This window comes from Triticum urartu, chromosome 1A (genome assembly GCF_056163025.1).
Source record: "Triticum urartu cultivar PI428250 chromosome 1A, HENAU_Tu73, whole genome shotgun sequence".
NCBI lineage: Eukaryota > Viridiplantae > Streptophyta > Magnoliopsida > Poales > Poaceae > Triticum > Triticum urartu.
In genome coordinates this window covers 147,674,326-147,680,325 of record NC_141873.1, presented here as the reverse complement: position 1 = coordinate 147,680,325, position 6,000 = coordinate 147,674,326, and positions in this window count along the sequence as shown.

Here is a 6,000-nt window from a genome sequence, read left to right as displayed (position 1 = left end):
TGGATGACCTAAGGTTTATCAATCCGTAGGAGGCGTAGGATGAAGATGGTCTCTCTCAAGCAACCCTGCAACCAAATAACAAAGAGTCTCTTGTGTCCCCAACACACCCAATACAATGGTAAATTGTATAGGTGCACTAGTTCGGCGAAGAGATGGTGATACAAGTGGTATATGGATGGTAGATAAAGGTTTTTGTAATCTGAAAATATAAAAACAGCAAGGTAACTAATGATAAAAGTGAGCGTAAACGGTATTGCAATGCTAGGAAACAAGGCCTAGGGTTCATACTTTCACTAGTGCAAGTCCTCTCAACAATAATAACATAATTGGATCACATAACTATCCCTCAACATGCAACAAAGAGTCACTCCAAAGTCACTAATAGCGGAGAACAAACGAAGAGATTATGGTAGGGTATGAAACCACCTCAAAGTTATTCTTTCTGATCGATCTATTCAAGAGTCTGTAGTAAAATAACATGAAGCTATTCTTTCTGTTCAATCTATCCTAGAGTTCGTACTAGAATAACACCTTAAGACACAAATCAACCAAAACCCTAATGTCACCTAGATACTCCAATGTCACCTCAAGTATCCGTGGGTATGATTATACGATATGCATCACACAATCTCAGATTCATCTATTCAAACCAACACAAAGTACTTCAAAGAGTGCCCCAAAGATTCTACTGGAGAGTCAAGACAAAAACGTGTGCCAACCCCTATGCATAGGTTATTGGGCGGAACCCGCAAGTTGATCACCAAAACATACATCAAGTGGATCAATAGAATACCCCAATGTCACCACGGGTATCCCACGCAAGACAGACATCAAGTGTTCTCAAATCCTTAAAGACTCAATCCCATAAGATAACTTCAAAGGGAAAACTCAATCCATTACAAGAGAATAGAGGGGGAGAAACATCATAAGATCCAACTATAATAGCAAAGCTCGCGATACATCAAGATTGTACCACCTCAAGAACACGAGAGAGAGAGAGATTAAACATATAGCTACTGGTACATACCCTCATCCCCGAGGGAGAACTACTCCCTCCTCGTCATGGAGAGCACTGGGATGATGAAGATGGCCACCGGAGAGGGATTCCCCCCTCTGGCAGGGTGCCGGAACGGGTCTAGATTGGTTTTCGGTGGCTACGGAGGCTTTTGGTGGTGGAACTCCCATCTATTGTGCTCCCTGAAGTTTTTAGGGTATATGGATATATATAGGCGGAAGAAATACATCAGGGGAGCCACGAGGGGCCCACGAGGGTGGAGGGCGCGGCCAGGGGGTGGGCGCGCCCTGCCTCGTGCCTTCCTCATTGCTTCCCTTACGTACACTCCAAGTCTTCTAGATTGCTTACGTTCCAAAAATAAGTTCCGTGAAGTTTCAGGTCAATTGGACTCCGTTCGATTTTCCTTTTCCGCGATACTCTAAAACAAGGAAAAAACAGAAACTAGCACTGGGCTCTAGGTTAATAGGTTAGTCCCAAAAATCATATAAAATAGCATATAAATGCATATGAAACATCCAAGGTTGATAATATAATAGCATGTAACAATCAAAAATTATAGATACGTTGGAGACGTATCAGCATCCCCAAGGTTAATTCATGCTCGTACTCGAGTAGGTAAATGATAAAAACAGAATTTTTGATGTGGAATGCTACCTAACATATTTCTCTAAGTAATTCTCTTCATTTTGGCAGGAATGTTTAGATCCATAAGATTCAAGACAAAAGTTTAATATTGACATAAAAATAATAATACTTCAAGCATACTAACTAAGCAATCATGTCTTCTCAAAATAAAATGGCCAAAGAAAGTTCATCCCTACAAAATCATATAGTTTGGTCATGCTCTATTTTCATCACACAAGAATGCTCTCATCATGAACAACCCCAATGACAAGCCAAGAAATTGTTTCACACTTTAGTAATCTCAAACTTTTTTCAACTTTCACGCAATACATGAGCGTGAGCCAAGGATATAGCACTATGGGTGGAATAGAATATGGTGAAGGGGGTTATGTGGAGAAGAAAAAAAGGAGAAAGTCTCACATCGATGCGGTTAATCAATGGGCTAGGAGATTCCCATCAATTGATGTCAATGCAAGGAGTAGGGATTGTCGTGCAACGGATGCACTAGAGCTATAAATGTATGAAGGCTCAACAAAAGAAACTAAGTGGGTGTGCATCCAACTTGCTTGCTCACGAAGACCTAGGGCATTTGAGGAAGCCCATTGTTGGAATATACAATCCAAGTTCTATAATGAAAATTTCCCACTAGTATATGAAAGTGACAAAACGAGAGACTCTCTATCATGAAGATCATGGTGCTACTTTGAAGCACAAGTGTGGAAAAAGGATAGTAGCATTGTCCCTTTTATTTTTTTATTTTTATTTGGCCTTTCTTCTTTTTTTGGCCTTTCTTTCTTTTGGCCTTTCTCTTTTTTTGCCTTTCTTTTTTTTCTTTTTTTATGTTTTGGGAGAATGCTCTATTAATGATGATCATCATACTTCTTTATTTACAACTCAAAGATTACAACTCGATACTAGAACAAAGTATGACTCCATATGAATGCCTCCGGCGGTATACCGGGATAGAAATGAATCAAGAGTGACATGTATGATAAATTATGGATGGTGGTCTGGCCACAAATACGATGTCAACTACATGATCATGCAAGGCAATATGACAATGATGATGTGTGTCATAATAAACGGAACGGTGGAAAGTTGCATGGCAATATATCTCGGAATGGCTATGGAAATGCCATAATAGGTAGGTATGGTGGCTGTTTTGAGGAAGATATAAGGAGGTTTATGTGTGATACAGCGTATCGTATCACGGGATTTGGATGCACCGGCGAAGTTTGCACCAACTCTCAAGGTGAGAAAGGGCAATGCACGGTACCGAAGAGGCTAGCAATGATGGAAGGGTGAGAGTGCATATAATCCATGGACTCAAAATTAGTCATAAAGAACTCACATACTTATTGCAAAAATATACAAGTCATCAAAAACCAAGCATTACGCGCATGCTCCTAGGGGGATAGATTGGTAGGAAAAGACCATCGCTCGTCCCCGACTGCCTCATGTTTCAAAGAACACCTCATGTTTCAAATTTGTTACATAACGTTTACCATACGTGCATGCTACGGGACTTGCAAACTTCAACACAAGTATTTCTCAAATTCACAATTACTCAACTATCACAACTCTAATATCACTATCTTCATATCTCAAAACAATTATCAAGCATCAAACTTCTCTTAGTATTCAATGCACTTATAAGAAAGTTTTTTACTAGTCTTGAATACCTAGCATATTAGGATTATTTAAGAAAATTACCATGCTGTTTAAGACTCTCAAAATAATCTAAGTGAAGCATGAGAGAATAATAGTTTCTATAAAACAAAACCACCACCGTGCTCTAAAAGGATATAAGTGAAGCACTAGAGCAAATGACAAACTACTTCGAAAGATATAAGTGAAGATCAATGAGTAGTCGAATAATCATGCAACTATGTGAAGACTCTCTAACATTTAAGAATTTCATATCTTGGTATTTTAATCAAACAGCAAGCAAAACAAAAGAAAATAAAATGACGCTGCAAGAAAAACACATATCATGTTGTGAATAAAAATATTGCTCCAAGTAAAGTTACCGATGAACGAAGACGAAAGAGGGGATGCCTTCCGGGGCATCCCCAAGCTTAGGCTTTTGGTTGTACTTGAACATTACCTTGGGGTGCCTTGGGAATCCCCAAGCTTAGGCTCTTTACACTCCTTATTCCATAGTCCATCGAATCTTTACCCAAAACTTGAAAACTTCACAACACAAAACTTAACAAAAAACTCATAAACTCCGTTAGCGAAAGAAAACAAAACACAACTTTAAGGTACTGTAATGAACTCATTCTTTATTTAAATTGGTGTTAAACCTAATGTATTCCAACTTCTCTATGGTTTATAAACTCTTTTACTAGCCATAGATTCATCAAAATAAGTAAACAACACATGAAAAACAGAATGGGTCAAAAACAGAACAGTCTGTAGTAATCTGTAACTAACGCAAACTTCTGGAACCTCAAAAATTCTAAAATAAATTCTGGATGTAAGGAATTTATCTATTAATCATCTGAAAAAAGAATTAACTAAATAGAACTTTCCAAATAAAAATGGAAGCAATTCTCGTGAGCGCTAAAGTCTCTATTTTTTACAGCATGATCACAAAGACTTTCCCCAAGTCTTCCCAAAGGTTCTACTTGGCACGAACACTAATTAAAAGCATAAAACCACATCTAAACAGAGGCTAGATGAATTATTTATTACTAAACAGGAGCAAAAATCAAAGAACAAAAATAAAATTGGGTTGCCTCCCAACAAGCGCTATCGTTTAACGCCCCTAGCTAGGCATGATGATTTCAACGATCCTCACATAAAGGATAAGAATTGAAACATAAAGAGAGCATCATGAAGAATATGACTAGCACATTTGAGTCTAACCCACTTCTTATGCATAGGGATTTTGTGAGCAAACAACTTACGGGAACAATAATCAACTACCATAGGAAGGCAAAACAAGCATAACTTTGAAACTTTAAGGACATAGGGAGGACACTAGATATTATTGAAATTCCTACAAGTATATATTCCTCCCTCAAAATAATTTTCAGTAGCATCATGAATGAATTAAACAATATAACCATCACATAAAACATTATTTTCATGAGCCACAAGCATATAATTTTTATTACTCTCCACATAAGAAAATTTCTTCTCATGAATAGAAGTGGGAGCAAACTCAACAAAATAACTATCATGTGAAGCATAATCCAATTGAAAGTTAAAATCATGATGACAAGTTTCATGGTTATCATTATTCTTTATAGCATACAAGTCATCACAATAGTCATCATAGATAGCAACTTTGTTCTCATAATCAATTGGAACCTCTTACGAAATAGTGGATTCATCACTAAAAAAGGTCATGACCTCTCCAAATCCACTTTCATAAATATAATCATCATAAATAGGAGGCATGCTTTCATCATAATAAATTTGCTCATCAAAACTTGGGGGACAAAAAATATCATCTTCATCAAACATAGCTTCCCCAAGCTTGTGTCTTTGCATATCATTAGCATCATGGATATTCAAGGAATTCATACTAACAACATTGCAATCATGCTCATCATTCAAATATTTAGTGCCAAACATTCTAATGCATTCTTCTTCTAGCACTTGAGCACAATTATTGGAATCCTTATTTTCATCCTAGATATTAAAAAGATGAAGCATATGAGGTACTCTCAGTACAATTGTTTTATAGTTTTCTTTTATAAACTAAACTAGTGATAAAACAAGAAACAAAAAGATTCGATTGCAAGATATAAATATATACCTTCAAGCACTAACCTCCCCGGCAACGGCGCCAGAAAAGAGCTTAGTTGGCGGGGTGTTAGTGCCGCTTTCCTCGCCTCCCTGGCAACGGCGCCAGAAAATAGCTTGATGTCTACTACACAACCTTCTTCTTGTAGACGTTGTTGGGCCTCCAAGTGCAGAGGTTTGTTGGACAGTAGCACATTTACCTCAAGTGGATGACCTAAGGTTTATCAATCCGTAGGAGGCGTAGGATGAAGATGGTCTCTCTCAAGCAACCCTGCAACCAAATAACAAAGAGTCTCTTGTGTCCCCAAGACACCCAACACAATGGTAAATTGTATAGGTGCACTAGTTCGGCGAAGAGATGGTGATACAAGTGGTATATGGATGGTAGATAAAGGTTTTTGTAATCTGAAAATATAAAAACAGCAAGGTAACTAATGATAAAAGTGAGCGTAAACGGTATTGAAATGCTAGGAAACAAGGCCTAGGGTTCATACTTTCACTAGTGCAAGTCCTCTCAACAATAATAACATAATTGGATCACATAACTATCCCTCAACATGCAACAAAGAGTCACTCCAAAGTCACTAATAGCGGAGAACAAACGA